Source organism: Pinus tabuliformis, chromosome X (genome assembly GCF_031772625.1).
Source record: "Pinus tabuliformis cultivar Carrire ecotype Pingquan chromosome X, CPIR1, whole genome shotgun sequence".
NCBI classification, from domain to species: Eukaryota; Viridiplantae; Streptophyta; class Pinopsida; order Pinales; family Pinaceae; genus Pinus; species Pinus tabuliformis.
In genome coordinates this window covers 142,574,491-142,591,110 of record NC_142308.1, presented here as the reverse complement: position 1 = coordinate 142,591,110, position 16,620 = coordinate 142,574,491, and positions in this window count along the sequence as shown.

Genomic DNA, 16,620 nt, shown 5'->3' with positions numbered 1-16,620 from the left:
ACTGGGAAAGAAATGTTATTGACATGAAAAGTACATCTGGATGTTATTTTAGTCTTGGATCTGCCATGATACCTTGGATGAGCAGGAATAAGAAGTTTGTACCATTGATTACCATCGAGACATAATATATTTCCCCTAGCATGGCTAGCTGCGAAGCCGTTTTGTTGAGAGATCTCTTTAGAGATCTATTTGAGTAGGTATTAGACACTATAGTGATATATTGCTACAACAAGAATGGGGTTAAGAAAAAAAATTTGGTCGAAAACACATAGGAGAATTTTTACTGATGTGTTTCGAACCATCTAGTGTGGTTCATCATTAGGACAAGATGAAGAGACAAATCATGGCACAAGCTTATATAGAGAGAAATGTAGAGACCCTTGGTTCAGTTAACGGCTATAATATATATATTATTAGGATCCAATTAATCTCGTAATAGGTTATATATATAGAAAAAAAAATCAAACTTTCAAATTCAAACTTCAAACATGGAGTGAAGTAAAAAAATAACAAAACTAGTCAAGACCCTATTAATAAATAAAAATAATTTATTGAGAAACAATGCCATAATAAAAATATATTCATATAATCTAAATAAATAAAATTCAAACTAAAAATAATCAAAGAAAGACTAATGTCAAGGTCAACTATAAAATAAGGGGCCAAGGCCCTACAGATAATTCAAGGAATTAATAAAATAAACAAAGTCTAACATAAAATACATGCTTAAAGGAGCTAAGAAAGATCAAGATGATAAAAATACTTACCAGAGATAAGAATGATCAAGATGATAAAAACTTAATGAAAAACCAATCAAAAAATTTATTAACAGAAACCTTTGGAAAACAGGTAAAAACAAACGATATAAAGAAGAAACAGACACAGAAAAATAAATAAAATTTAAAAATAAAAATAAAAATTAAGAAGACAAGAATGGGACCCAACTTTTGTTGATATTTCAACCATCATCTCTATTCAAAGTATTGGGCCTTTTTTCGATTTTTAGGGCCTCCCTGAATTTTCAATGATGGAAATGACTAATCCTGACAATGATTTTGGCATCCTCAATGTAGATGTGATGCTTAGATGTATCTGCATGTTCTTCCAAAGAATAGGAGCAGGTCCTACCATGCTTGTTGTCATCGACGTGCTCACGAATCCTTTGATTAATTGAGACCGATCTCACCTATGTAAGGAGTCCCACAAGAGCAAGGGATAACATAAACAACTTTCATATTTTTAGGGTCCACCGGGTCTTTGACAGATCTTAGGGAACTCTAGATGGTATTTAAAGGCCTAAAGGTTGAAGTAACCTTATGCTTCCTTAAGATCTTCACAATATTAAGATCTACATTGCTCTCGATTTAACTTATGTCATGATCTGCCTCTTCATCTTGTCCTAACGATGAACCACACTAGATGGTTTGAAACACGTCAGCAAAAGTTATCCTATGTGATTTCTACCGAAAGTTTTTTCTTAATTCATTATGAATCACAAAAGCCTGAATTCAGAAAAAGAAAACAAGAGTGGGATCCGTTTGGCAGAGAATCCCGTATTTCATGACAAGTCCAAGCACATAGAGATTCAATATCACTTCATTCGATACATGGTGCAAAGAGGAGTTGTTCGTCTCCATCACATGTTGACAGATGAGAAGATTATAGATATTCTCACCAAGGCTTTACCAAAAGGGAAGTTCTTGGTATTTAGAGAGCAGCTTGGACTAATAGATTTGACTCCTCCTAATAAGGGGCATCGTTGATCGAGGATAGTGAGTCAATTGCTCTCCCTTGTTTGAGCTCCTAGGGTGAGGAATTGAGATAGAGGAATCTTGGGGTTGAGGGATATATGGACATGTTGTAGGGAAAACCCAACACCTCTCATTTTTTACTCAATTACTTCAAATAATGGGGACCCTTTCCATTAATTTTTCTCAAAACCCTTTTTATGATTTTCATTTAAATTAATTATCTTACAATTTCGGCATTTTTTATTTTATTTTTCGTCGAATTTATATTTTGATTGTTTCATTGAATTTGAATTTTCACTAGCTTTCCGTTGATACTTATTTCACCTTAGTCAGTTATCCGATTTGCAAATGACACTCCTTTGAAGTTTGATCATTTTGTCACCTCGGGTGAAATTACATACGAAATGTATAATATTTTAACTTTTGCAATTAAAATAGTCATTCATTGTAAATACTAACTCTTAGTCAATTTTTATTAATTTTTCATTTTTCACTTTTCACTAACAGTCCTACAAAATGACCCAAAGATTGTAGAACAGTTAAAAAATCTGTTTTCAGGATCTCGGCAATTTATTCCAATTTCTTATTTTAAAACAAGTTGCCAAACCTGAAATCTTAAAATTGCAAAATAATTGTAGTTCATATTGTAGAATTTTTAATTCCACATGGGCCCCACTTCCATTTTTAGCCTATGCAACAAAATTTCCAGAGTTCTTACAATTTTAATTCACCAACTTTGGAAGCTCATAAGTTGAGTTTTATTTGGCCAAATGAGGCCCACGGTAGCTCCTTGGATAGATAAAATCATGGAGATTATTTTTGAAGTGGTTGAAAAACCATATTTCATCACTTAATAGAGCTAAAATTTAGCATAAGATCAAGTTCATAATGTTTTAAACAAAATCAATTTTCTGAGTTTTATTTTCTACATTTTCATTTTCCCACAACTTCTTCTAAGTGCAGATTCATTCATCTATGTTCTCCTTGACCAATTATATCATCATATGTATCAAACAAAAACTCATATTTTCTTTTCATTTAATTATTTAATTAAGTTTGATTGAAGATATTTTATGCTAGATTTGATATTTTGATTTGATTTGTATTTTAATTTAATTTGGATTTGTTTTTTGCGGGGAAACAACTGAAGAGATGAGAAGAAGAAAATCTCAATCAATGAGAATGCTCCAGCAAGGGAAGAAGGATATTTTGTCCCAATAAAAATTTATGGAGCATATTTATTCTTCAACAACCTCCTTATTGAGAATTATTTAAAAAAAATTATTAGTAGCAGATTATAGAATGTATTAAAGGGGCTTACCTGCTCTGCAATTCTCGAATTCCTAAAAACACTACTGTAATGATGATTTAGAGTTGTAGGTGAGAGGAATCTTGGGGGAAAAGGCTTGATATTTTTGTGTTTTCATCTGTTTGTGGAGAAACTATTTTTATTATGTATTATTGTTGTAAGGAGGAGGTCATTTATGCAAGAAAAGATCGATTGCAGGCCTATAGGATTATGCACTACTGCCATACAATGATGTTTTGTAATTCGATTTTCTTCTATTAATAAATATTTGCTTCACTGATTTTCATATAGCACTATTGTTTTCTGAATTCATGGATGCAAATTCTTTTTCAAAGTTTCAATTTATGTTTACAAATGTATGAATTAATTGTTGGCTTCATGCACTATTACTGAGTTTTAATTATTAATTCATTTAAAAGTATGATTAGGCTATTCTACAGACTTGATCTTAAATGTAATTTGAAAATTGAAATATACATAGGAACAAACAGTTATAATCTTAGATCGGAAAACTATCTTATGATTTGGGATAATAATTGTTTGCTTGCATACATGATGTTTTACTCGAACTAATTCAATAATTCATCATGAATCTTTTTAGTTCTTATTCATATGATAAATAGGGAATTTGATATATTTTCAATAGGCACTTATGTAACTATATACTAAGTGATTGATTGTTAGTATTTTTGTTAACAAGGAATTAGATCAAGGAGATAAGAATTAGAACTTGGGAGCTATCTCGTTGATCCAATTCCTTCATCTTAATTCCAATTCTTTAAAGCTTCTTTTCCATGTTAAGTTAATTGACTCTCGATTGAGAGAAGGATCTCCCTTTCCTTCAATCGAGATAAGTTAGATTAATTGCATCTTAGAATATATTTTTCATGTGTTATCATACCTTTTGCATTCTATAAGTCCTCTTTTTAAAAGGAAAAACTTTAGAGTAGTTTGGTTGTGCCATCAAAATAGCTTAAGGGGAATTCTATTGCCTGAGCAGTAAGAAGAAACGATATGATGTCCCTACCTATTGGTAACTAAAGACACATCTTAAACCGCTAGCAATAGGGAAAAGGTAACTAGACCTAATTAAAGCATTTGGAACCACCATTCCAACCAGAAAATGAGCTACTTTAAGGTCCAGGCCAGGTGGTCTCCCTTATAGTGTTGTAGGTAGGAAATTTCTAGCCTTCAACATTTTTGGTGCTAGAAGGAGGGCTTGAAACTTCTTATCCTTTGGAGTCTTTGTATTCTAACATTTTATTTTTATTACAATGGCTCCTCTTAAACTTCCAATTTGGAGTTTTATTTATGCACATGCATCTGCCAATACTCCACCAGAAGTGGTAAGACTCTTGTATCAGGTAAAGTTTAATGGTAAGAGGAATTCTTCTGCTTTTGATCATGCCTTTCAATTTATTAAAAAAAATTCAAATTTTGATTTTCAAGGAATTGATGAAGGTATTTTATGTAAGATTTTTACTCTTACATTCGCAACAAAAGCCAGAAGTTGGTGTCAATCACTTCCATTTGCCTCAATTCATGAATGGGATCAGTTTATTACAATATTCCTTTGTAAATTTGACGGCTATGACTATGAACATGTATGTGACGAAATTGAAGATCTACGAAGGTTTGAAAATGAGTCTTTGAATGATTTTACTATCATATTTCGTTTAAATTGTTTGAAATTTATGATTGAAGATAAACCTTCTAATGAGGAATTATTAGATTGGTTTGAACATATTTTTTCTCTTCGTTTCATTCATAATCCATGGGAAATTATTTCAAGCTTTGCTTAATCTCCTTCCAATTTTATTAACATAATTGTGAATTCCAATATGGAGGTGCAAAAAAATGATTATGAAGTGGCCTCTATTATGTACGATCAATTTCTTCATTTAGTGCACACTTCCTACAGTATTGATAATGATCAGGATGCACCTTCACATGTCGATGGATCTCAATCACAAAGATTGGAAAAATTTACTATTCAAGTGCAAGAAGATATTAGCAACAATCTTGGAGAAAATGATATCTTGAAATCTATAAATTACTATGCATTAAATTCAGAAAAACAGATAAAAAATCAGCAAGTACAAGAAGCAAATAAAATTTCCAATAATGTGCAATCTGTTGTACAATTTGTTGAATTATTTCACGATGAGCAAATGCCAAATACAGGGAAGCCATATAACATTATTCAAGAAAGCACAATTAGTCAATTAAATGATCTTAAATTTGAAATTTGCAACAAAGAAAATGCACAAAAATATGAAAATAGAGAGAATTTTAGATTCATTTCCTTAGATTCACATTTTTTCCTTTATCCTGATATTTTTGTTGATAGCAATTTATCCCTTCTTGACATTAATGATATATTTTATTTTTTTTTTGCTGAAGCAAGAGTCGGTCCTTCTATTCATTTAAAGCTAAAAATAGGTTACATAAAATACATCAAAGTCAAAGGAGAAGAGTGCCATAGAGCAACTATCACCCTGAGCAATGGGTTCTGAGACTACCCAACACAACACCGCCTAAACCTTTTGAACCAACATCCAAGCTCAAAAGGAAGAGGAAAAAAAGACGGAAGGGAGACAAGAGACCTCGAAAAGAAAAAAAGCGGACCCGATGAAGAAATAAAGACTATATTAACAAAAAATCAAGTCTACTAGGAGATAACCATTGAGCAAGTAATCCGCACAAGCTTCTCCGAACCCATCCTTGAGGAGAAACTAGCAAGGAAGATAACCCAGATCTGCCAACTTGCACAAAGAACCATAGCCATTGATCTGCTTCTATTATATCTGACGGCTATAAAGAATATCGGGCGGAAAAGAAGAATGAGGCTTACCTACCCGATAAAGGCGGTATTCTCTCTCCTTCGTGAGCCACGTGTTGATCAGTTAGTGGCATCGGACGTAATCCTGTAAAATTTCTTTGGGTTTTGAGGGCTCCCGAAAACCACTTTGACTGTAGCCACACTCTTTTACGGCAGTTTGCTTTACCCCCTGCCAACCAACCAGCTGCAAGACCCCCTTGAGTAAATTTCCACTTAGCATTGATAAGAATGTTTTTATTTTTCTGGAATGCTCGCTCTTTGCCCAAGCTCCCTGCAATCCTAGTGTTATTAGTCCCCACTCGTCCGAGAGTTCTAGGTTTGTAGAGTTTTGTGCTGCAATTCTGGTCAAAGGAAAGAATATTCTTTACATTTGAATCCATGGTCTATTTCGTCATGTAGATTGACATCCACTCTTTCCCCGAATCTACAACCTGTCAGGATCCCCTATTCTGATAGAGCTCATGGTCCTCATTCGCCTGTCTGAGACACACATCCTTCAATCTACCCTAGGGGATCTCTGTCCAATTATATTTATTGTTGTTTTTGGCACAGAGTGCTCCTTCAATAGCTAAAATATCCACTAATTTATTGGTTTTCTGGCGCACATGCATGAATCGTAGGGTTCTCATGTTCTGTAGATGGGATTGGATCCTGTGATAAACTTGAAGAAGCCTCCAATGACTCGAAACCTTTTCTGGAGCAGAGCCATAGCTGATTTTCTTGACTGATTTGATAACCAACTCAGAGTCTGCCTCTATTATAATGTTATGAATATTTGAGTCTCTTAGGATTTCTAAGCAATGCTCAAGGGCCATGAGCTCCGCCATATTGTTAGTGGCTTTCCCCAAATTACTATGGAAAATGATTTCTATACATCCCTTCTCGTCCCTTATCACTCCACCATAACCAGCCATGCCTGGGTTTCCTTTTGAGGCCCCATCAATGTTACATTTCCTAAAACCTTGAAGGGGAGGATACTAGAAGTGTTTTTTCAGGAAAAATTTGATTTGACTTTTTGATATTGCCCTGAGGAATAAGCCCCTGTAGACCCAACTTTAGTAATATCTGAACATCAATATCTGAAGGGTTATCCTTAGGGGGATTTTTGATGAGGGTTCCTATTGTCTCCTTAATCTGATTTAAAATTAGTTCCATGATGCACTGGGAAGAACCTTTCCTATTATTGAAAATTCTATTGTTGCGTTCTTTCTAGACATCCCAAATAAGGAAGCCTGGAGATAAAGCCCATGCTTTGTTGACTGTATCATAATCAGAGAACTTTTCCTCCATTTCTTTAAGGTGCTAGTTGTGCTACCCATGTCCTTGTCTTTTTTTCTGACTATTGAAGCAATCCCATTCCATAATGTGGAAGTAAATGGACAAAGGTTGAGAAGATGCTCCATAGTTTCTTCTTGTGATTCACATAGCTGGCACTTGGAAGGACCAGAAAATCATCTTTTCCGTAGGTTGTCCCAAGTGAGAATTTTCTTATGCTGCACTAGCCACATGAATAGTTTGATCTTCATCCAGCCTTGGTTCTGCCATAGGTCCTTCCAAACCCGATCAGGGATTGTGAAGTCAAGTCCAAGGGCTATACGTTTAGCTTCTTTAAGATTAAAGGTGCCTTCATTGTTATGACCCCATCTCAGCTGGTCAGAATCTGTTGATACCAGGATTTTCCTTTGTTCCAGGATGTTTGTTAGAGCTTCTGCCTGTGCCTTCAAGGGGAGGTATCCCTATAAACCAATTTCTTCCATATCCTCCATTTTCCTCTGTTGTTTGCCTGATCCCAAAAATAATTTACTTTGAGTAACCCTTTGTTGTCTGTATCGTTCTTGAGATGTGCAAATTCTTCTTTTAACAACTTAGGTTCTTGTTGCCACTTATCTTCCCAAAACCAAGCAAGGTTTCCATCTCTAATTTCCTAGAAACTATGTTTCTGAACAATGTTCCTATTCTCCCAAGCTTTGTTCCAGATGTGGGAGCCTTTGATAATCCCAAACATTCTAATGTGATCCCTGTCTTGCCAATTGTTTGCATATTTCTGCTTCCAAATTTGTGCCCAAGGGGAAGCTGAGTCTTTTAGCCATCTCCACCATAATTTTTCCCCCAAAACTTTGTTTAGTACCTCAGGATCATCTAGTCCCAAACCTCCATGTGTCTTAGGTTTGCATATCTTTTCCCAGGCTACCAAGGCCCATTTTTTCTTCTCTTCACCTTTACCCCAAAGAAAATCTCTTTGGATATTTTTGCAAAGTTGCAAGACTCCTTTAGGAGCTGGAAGGGCTGAAAACATAAAGATGGGGATAGTTTGAAGGACAACTTTTGTGAGCACTAGCCTTCCTGCTAAGTTCAAAGACCTGCTTGTCCATTTCTGAGTTTTGTCCTGTAGCTTATTAATCACAGGCTCCCAGATTGTCTTGCTCAGAGGTTTGTATGTTAGTGGTACTCCCAAATATTTGGAGGGTAGCATTTCTCTTTGAAAGCCTAGAATTCTGGATATATTTCTTTGAATAACAATATTAGTGTTGAAAAAGAAAATCTTTGATTTGGAGAGGCTTACCTCTGTGCCTGCCACCATTTCAAAGTATTTCGGGATTTTTTTGTAGGCTAGAGCTTCCTTGACTGTAGGTATGCCCTGTAGCATAGTGTCATCCACAAATTGTTGATGGGTTAAAGCATTACCATTCCCGGTTAATCTGAGACCCTGGATTTTGCCTTTTGCTTTGGCCGCCTTGATAGCTAGGCCTAGTCCTTCCATCATGAGTATGAAGAGGAAGGGAGAGAGGGGATCTCCTTGCCTGAGACCTCTCGAGGGATTAAAGGTCTTGGATGGTGAACCATTTAACAGGATTGAAAAACTAGAGGTAGTAACAAGGGCCATTACCCATCTTACCCAGTTATGGTCAAATCCATAAGCTAAAATAACTTTCCTTATGTAGGCCCAATTTAGCTTATCATAAGCTTTTTCTAGGTCAAGTTGCATAATCATTCCTGCTTGCCTATTTCTTCTAAGAGAGTGAACCACCTCATGAGCTTGAATGATATTGTTGAGAATTTGTCTACCTTCCACATACCTAGTTTGCTCCTCAGAAACAAGAGTTGGTAGAAGGGGTTTAAGCATGTTGGCTACTATTTTGGAGATAATTTTATACGCCGCATTGCATAATGCTATTGGTCTGAATCTGTCTAGTGTCATAGAATTATCTTGTTTTGGAATTAAGGATAAGAAAGATGTGTTGAGCACCTTCAAAAAAGTTCTATTTTTCTTGGATTCCTCCACCACATCAAGTATGCCCTGCTTGATTATGCCCCAACATGCTTTAAAGAAGTCACCATTGAAACCATCTGGACCTGGCGCCTTTCCATTTTGCATATCTTTGATGACTTCACTGACCTCCTCTTCATTCATAGGCCTGTTTAGATTATAGTTATCATTTCTTGTCACAAGCTTAGGAATGTGCATAGTGAATTCATTGATGAATTGTGATCTGTCTAAGAGAGGTTCCTCTGCTATGCCTTGGAAATGTTGAACTAACACAACTTCTATATCTCTATGGGTATTGAGTTGATTTCCATGTGAATCCTTGATTTTTGAGATCCTGTTATGGGACCTGTGCTCCATGGTTGATTTGTGAAAAAACCTAGTGTTCCTTTCCCCTTCTTTTAACCATTGTACTCTCGATTTCTATTTCCAGAATATCTCCTCCTGTTTGCATAATTCCTCCCATTCCTGTTGATGGTTGTTGGCTTGTTCCTTTCTTCCTTTGTTGAAGCCATCCGTGATGAGGATCTGATTAATTTCCTGTAGCTTCCTTTCAACTACTTTTTTAGCTTCAAAAATGTTGCCAAACTCATTCTTATTCCAATCTTTAAGCCTGATTTTGACATGTTTCAATATTTTATGCAAGAGGAACATTTTCGTACCCTGAACCTGTATATCCTCTTTCCACCATTTTTCTATATTGCTGCTAAATTCCGGATGGGTGAGCCAGATATTTTCAAACCTGAAAGGTCTATTTCTTGGAGTACCTATAAAGGACGCTTCAAGTTGTATAGGCCAATGATCTGAACCACCAAAAGGGAGTATCATCGCTGACATTTCCAGGCCTGTGAGAATAAGGTCCTCAGAGAGAATGAATCTGTCAAGCTTTGATGCCACCTGAGACTCTCCTCCCCTTTTGTTATTACAGGTAAAGATGCCATTACTTGTCTCTATATCTACTAACCTCATATTGTTTATAAAATTCTGAAATGCTATGGACTCTCTTCCAAGTAATCTGGTTCCACCTTTTTTTCCGATAGGAACCTGATCATGTTAATGTCCCCACCCAAAATCCATGGGACACCGGAATGTCTGTCTCTTAAATTCTTTAGTGAAGTAAGCATTCTAAGCTTGTCTTCAGGCTTCTAAGGGCCATAAACATTGTGATTAAATAGACTTCCTTGTCCCCCAAAGGTTGAATAACCACTGATAAGTAGTTCCTAGATGCCTCAACATCCAAGATACCTAGTTTCTGAGGGTTCCAAAGCGTGAGAATACCCCCACCTGTTTTGTTTGCTTTTACTTCTAGATATTCATACCTACTTAGCCATTTGCTATTTATTTCCCTTATTTTTTCTACTGAACATTTAGTTTCCTGGATGAAAATCATATCTGGTTTTTCCTCTTTCATTCTGTTGCTAAGATTCCTTTGTTTTCGTTTACTTCCTAAACCCCTAATATTCCATGTTGTGAGCTTCATTAAGACAAATTTGTAAATGAGTAACTAGTAAGGTCTTTCATCTTACCTGAATCTATCATCAATTTTCCACATTCAATCAGCAACTCATTTTGTTTTTTCCTACCCCTTTTCCTACCTGGGTTCCGAGGGGCTAGTCCCGATGTTGCCTTCAGAGTTTTCACCCCTTCGTTATCTTGATTATCATGGTTTCTTTTGACTCTCGACCCTTTTGCTTGAGTTCTCCATAGAAACAACTTTTGCACTCCATTGAACTCCTCTTGTGGTAGCGATTCCATTCCTTTGGTGTTTCTCTGCTCTAGGAATTTTTCTAGATCTAGATGCTCCCTATCAAGAATATCCTGCAGTTCATGATCCTCTATTTCCACCTCGCTCGGGGTCATCTCTTGGTCCCTATTGAGGTCCATGGTATTCAACAAATCCTCCTTTTGCTGGTTATTGTCATGTGTATCCTCCATGCTTTCTTCCTTTTCCTTCTCCCTAGGGCTGCCCTCCAGAGCTTGATTTGCATTATCTGGTTCCTTTTCTTCTTCTAGTACCTTGTACCTATTCTGATTTTTCTACTTTTCCTCATTGATTTTTTTTTTAGACTTTTTCCCTCCTTTACCTCTGTTTCCCACTTTGTTAAAGCCATCAGTTTCTTTCCCTGAGGTGGCTTTAGTTTTGCTCTCTGTTTTGTTTAAGGGGCAGTCCCTGAATAGATGCCCATGTTCATGGAATCTGCGGCATCTGAAAGGAACATGCTCATATTCCACCGTTTGTACCCATTCTTCATCAAAAACTTTCAAGATTACTTCATCAGGTAGAGCTCTCAAGAGATCCATCTCTACGTAAATGCGGGCAAAGAATGTATACTTTTGTTAGGCCCATATACTACTAGTGTAACCCTTTATTGTTATTAGTACAACCCCCTTATTATATTGTTGTACCCATGTAGTCCACATATTGTTACTATTGTGCCCCATAGACGCCCACTATTGTTATTATTGTGCCCTTACATTATTATTGTTATGTTGGCTCTGATTATATTATGACTCCTTAGAATCCTATATATAGAAAGGAGGTCTTGTCATTTGTATCATGTAAGAATTGTTCATTTGTGTAATGTAAAGGAGGTTTCCCCCTCGAAGAGGCTGAATTCTAAGGCGTTGATCTATCTTTTCTATCTTTTTGTGAGCTGGTTTCATAACATTTGGTATCATAGCTTTGGATTCTAGCGTTTCGCTGCTCCAAATAGGTCATCGTGGCATTTTCGCTATAACTTTTTTTTTGCGATGTTTCAAAAGCTAAAAAAAAATCATTTGAGACGAAATCAAGCTAAACCTCGGGTCCGAATTTCAGAGCTTTTCATGCTACATTTGCGGAGATATGATCTGAGGAAGTTGGTCTTTTTGCAGACTCCTGAATTACATTCCAAACAAGTGACCTGGGGAAAATCGTCATAACTTTCTCTTTGAGCATCAGATTGAAACTTCGTAAGAAGGTACAAAAAGAGGACGGACTGTAGTTTCATGTGTATATTTTTCAGATTTGAAGGTCAAAACAGTGACACATGGCACTTAATACAAGTTAGCTCTTCTGAAAAGGTATATAATCAGGCCATCTTGGGAGATTGTGCATAACTCTTTCTTAGAGAATCCAATTTTGATCAGACTGGTGGCAATGGTAAGAGGACACGAAGGGCTACTACAGGTTGAAATTTCAGAGCTGGAAGAGCCAAAATTATAGAGTTATAGTTGTTTCAAGGTCGAACTCCTAAAAAAAAAAAAAAAAAAAAAAATGATATGAGGAAGTTTGATGGCAAGGATCCCGCAACATGGATATTGCAGATGGAGCAATTTTTCGATCTCAATAATGTGCAAAACACATAAAAGGTACGTATTGCAACTTTATATTTGGAACCAAATCAGTTTGTATGGTATCAATGGCTTTGCTCTCATAAACAAATTATCACTTGGGCAATTTTCACGGAAGAAATGATAGCACATTATGAGGATACAAAGAAAAACACCTTCTTTAGCCAATAGATAAATCTCAAACAAAAGTGTTCAATGGTAGAGCACATTGAGGACTTTCAAAAATTGAATATAAGGATAAATGATATTCCAGAGAAGCAAAGGATTGATGTCTTCATAGAGACTTTAAAGGATAATGTTCAACATGAGGTTCGTTTTTGAGAACCTGATTCATTGGAGGAGGCATTCGAGTTGGCAAGAAAAATTGAAAGCGAAATTATGGCAACAAGGAAGCATACCACTCACAACTATAAATATGGAAGTGTTGTTGCCCCTAGTCTTCCACAACCTATAAGGTTGACACCACAACAATTGGAAGAAAAAAGAGCAAAAGGGCTTTGTTACAGTTGTGATAGAAAATACACTAAAGGTCATAAGTGTGCTGAGAAGAAATTATTCTACATAGATTGTGAAGAGGAAGAAGAAAAGGAGCAAGAAAGGTCAAAAGAAGAGGATATACTCCAGGAACAAAGCCTAGATAAAGAAGAAATGAATCCGACCATATCTTGTAATGCATTGGCTGGAATTACCACTCCTCAAACCATCAAGATTGAAGGACAAATCAAGAAGAAAAAGGTAGTAGTATTGATTGATTCAGGCAGTACCCACAATTTTATTCATTGTAAGGTAGCAAAAGAATTGAATTGCTTCCTATATCCAACACCAGAGTGTCAAGTGATAGTTTCAAATGGAGGAATAATAAATTGCTCTGGAAAGTGCCATAATATCAAGCTATCCATGGGAGAATATGTATTGACTAGCCCAATACTTTCCATTCCAATGGGAGGTGTTGATGTTGTACTAGGAGTCCAATGGCTACAATCTTTGGGTACAATAGCTTTTAATTTTCAAGAACTTTTCACGAATTTTTTTTGGGAAGGAAAGGAAGTTGAATTGAGGAGTATTGAAGGAAACCCTAGAATGATAATCAACTCTAACAGCATGACAAAGCTTCCAAATAAAGAACAACGAGGTGTAATTGCACAATTATGTTCACTAGAGGATCCTACATCGAAATCATGTATTTCTCCAAATCTCCAAAACGTTTTGGACAATCATTCCAAGGTATTTGAGACTCCCAAAGGCCTCCCACCTATTTGTGATCATGATCATGCTATTCATTTGGTTCCACGAAGTGTTCCTCCAAACATCAGGCGTTACATATATCCATATGCCCAAAGGAGTGGGAACTCATTCAAAAGTTGCAGAAGTTCCCAATTCAAACAGTGTTGCAAGAACTTGACAAGGAAGGAAAAATCATATTGGAACTTGAAGCAGTCACAGAACTGAGAAATCAAAAGCTACGAATTAGATCAATTTTAGAGTATCTCATCAAGTGGAAAAACTTACCCGCTGAAGATTCCACATGAGAGGAGAAGAATTTATACATAAGCGTCAAGAACTACTCAAGCGTTGAGGACAACACTTTTTGAAGGAGAGGGGCATGTTAGGCCCCTATACTACTAGTGTAACCCTTATTGTTATTAGTACAACCCCCTTATTATATTGTTGTACCCATGTAGTCCCCATATTGTTACTATCATGCCCCATAGAAGCCCACTATTGTTATTATTGTGCCTTTACATTATTATTGTTATGTCGGCTCTGATTATATTATGACCCCTTAGAATCCTATATATAGAAAGGAGATCTTGTCATTTGTATCATCCAAGAATTGTTCATTTGTGTAATGTAAAGGAGGTTGCCCCCTCGAAGAGGCTGAATTCTAAGGCATTGATCTATCTTTTTTACCTTTTTGTGAGCTGGTTTCATAACAACTTTCCCCGCCTAGTGGCCTCTGATATTTTTACAAAGTGCCCTAGTTTGTTTACTATTGTTGTTAATGATTTTGGCTGCCAATAATCCAATGGTAAGGAGTAGAGCCTTACCCAAACCGGGACCGAGGTGAAAGTCTCACACTCCGAGACAAAATTCATCACCCAAGGTTGCATATAGAGGCCTGCCACAGCATAGAAGTAGGGTTGTCCTTCAAATACCCTGTCTTTTTTCTCAATGTTAGTGAAGACTACAGTGAAGAAACCCTTTGAACCTAGGTGTAGGTCTATATCCCCTTTATGTTTCCAGTGATTCCTTATCCAAGCTAGTAAAGCTTTCTCCGTTGGCCATAACCCCATAAATTTACAAATAACTGCGTAAGTCGCCATGTGTTCCCTATGCACCTGCAGCGCTGGATCACTTAACACCACCCTGGGTGTGATAGTAGTCCTAGGCTTACACGGTCCAGTTCGATTTCTGGTGTCTGCTTTCTGGTTTTCTCCTTCTATTCTTTTTTCTCTTCTTACTTCTTCCCACTCATTTTCTTGTTCCTGTGTACCTCTGTTATTCTGATTCCCTCCTCCTAAAATACCTGTTTCAGCCTCTAGAGGTTTCTTGCTTCGATTGGAGACTGCTTGACTGTAGGAGGGAGTGGAACTCCCCCCCCTACTCCCCTCCATGGTGCCCAACACTTAACTTCTGCTGCAAACCCTAGCTCTGCAAATCCCTACCACCACTTTGTTCTTTGACATTAATACTATTTCAGAAAACAACGAGGCTGACATAAATAAATTTCCAATTATTTTTTATCAAAATAGATAATTAATCATTGATCATTCTTTTGGCAATAATGAACACGTGCTTCATATTTATTATTGTTTTGATACATCGGATGATAATCAAGGGAATCCTAGAGAATGCTCTGAAGTCATTTATGATAATTACTTTGACATTAAGGATATTGATTTGTCTTCTTCTCAAGTGAATCCTCATGAGAAAATTCAAATCACATCATGGAATGAAGAACACTCTAAATCAGAATTTATTCCAACTAATTCTCATTCTCAAGCAAAAAATTATCTTCATGATTTCAGCATTCTAGAATCAATCCCAATTTATTATTCTTATAATGATCAAACTCTCATTCCTATTTATAGTCATGATCTTCTCTCTGACTTGCAAGTTGGTATTGGCAATCACTCTAATTGCATTATTCTGGCCAAACCTTGTGAAAAGGAAATCATTTCAAATCAATCCTAGATGTGATGTAACACTATTTGTAGCAATAACCTAAATTATGATTTAATTTTATTGTTGTTCCTTCAACGATTTTGTTTATTTTCATATTTGTGTTTTATATTTATTTTTCAATTTTTAGATAGTTTATGTTGGCATATCGAGCAGTTCAACATTGAACACTCAATTGATGTGTTTCCTGCATGGGAAAATCAAGTTTCAAATTATAATCGTGAACATCAAGAGCTATTTCTCTTCCAATTCCAATTGATGTTAATTTCTTATCAATTTCTTCTTTCTTCTCAAAAGCAATGCCAACAAGAGAGTTCATTTTCACAATATGACCAACAACCTAATTTGATTAATACTCTTCCATTAAATCTATCAAATTTCCATCCATGTTTAATTGACACATTTGAAAGACATTTGGAAAGTTTTCCTTCATTGAAGATTGTTAATAACATATGTATATAGCACTAACAAATTTTTGCAGGCCAGTGTATCTAAAATTCCATTTCTACAATTTGACATGTTATCCCCTTTCTTGAACTTCTCTCAATCACTAACGGAAATCCATGCAGATTTCTATGATCCAATTGAAATTGAATTGGAAATGACATTTCAAGAGAAGGTGATTGAAAATAAATTATTTCCTATAAATATATTAGCAATAACTATACTTTTTGCATTCAGAATTAGTTTTCTGAGTTTACTTATATTTGTATTTTTGTTACTAATGTTTGACTTGTACATACATACATGAATTAGAATGAGAGAATGGTTACATTGGAAGTATGATTATACATAGTTATGTTTCTTTCCATTCAGTTAAAATTAGAAATAGATTAATTTAGATCTAGATTCCTTTTATGTTTGCATTTATTTCATTATGCGGATTTTAGTAAGAAAGTAATGAATCCAAGTTTCTGGCATTCCCTTTTCATTTGCT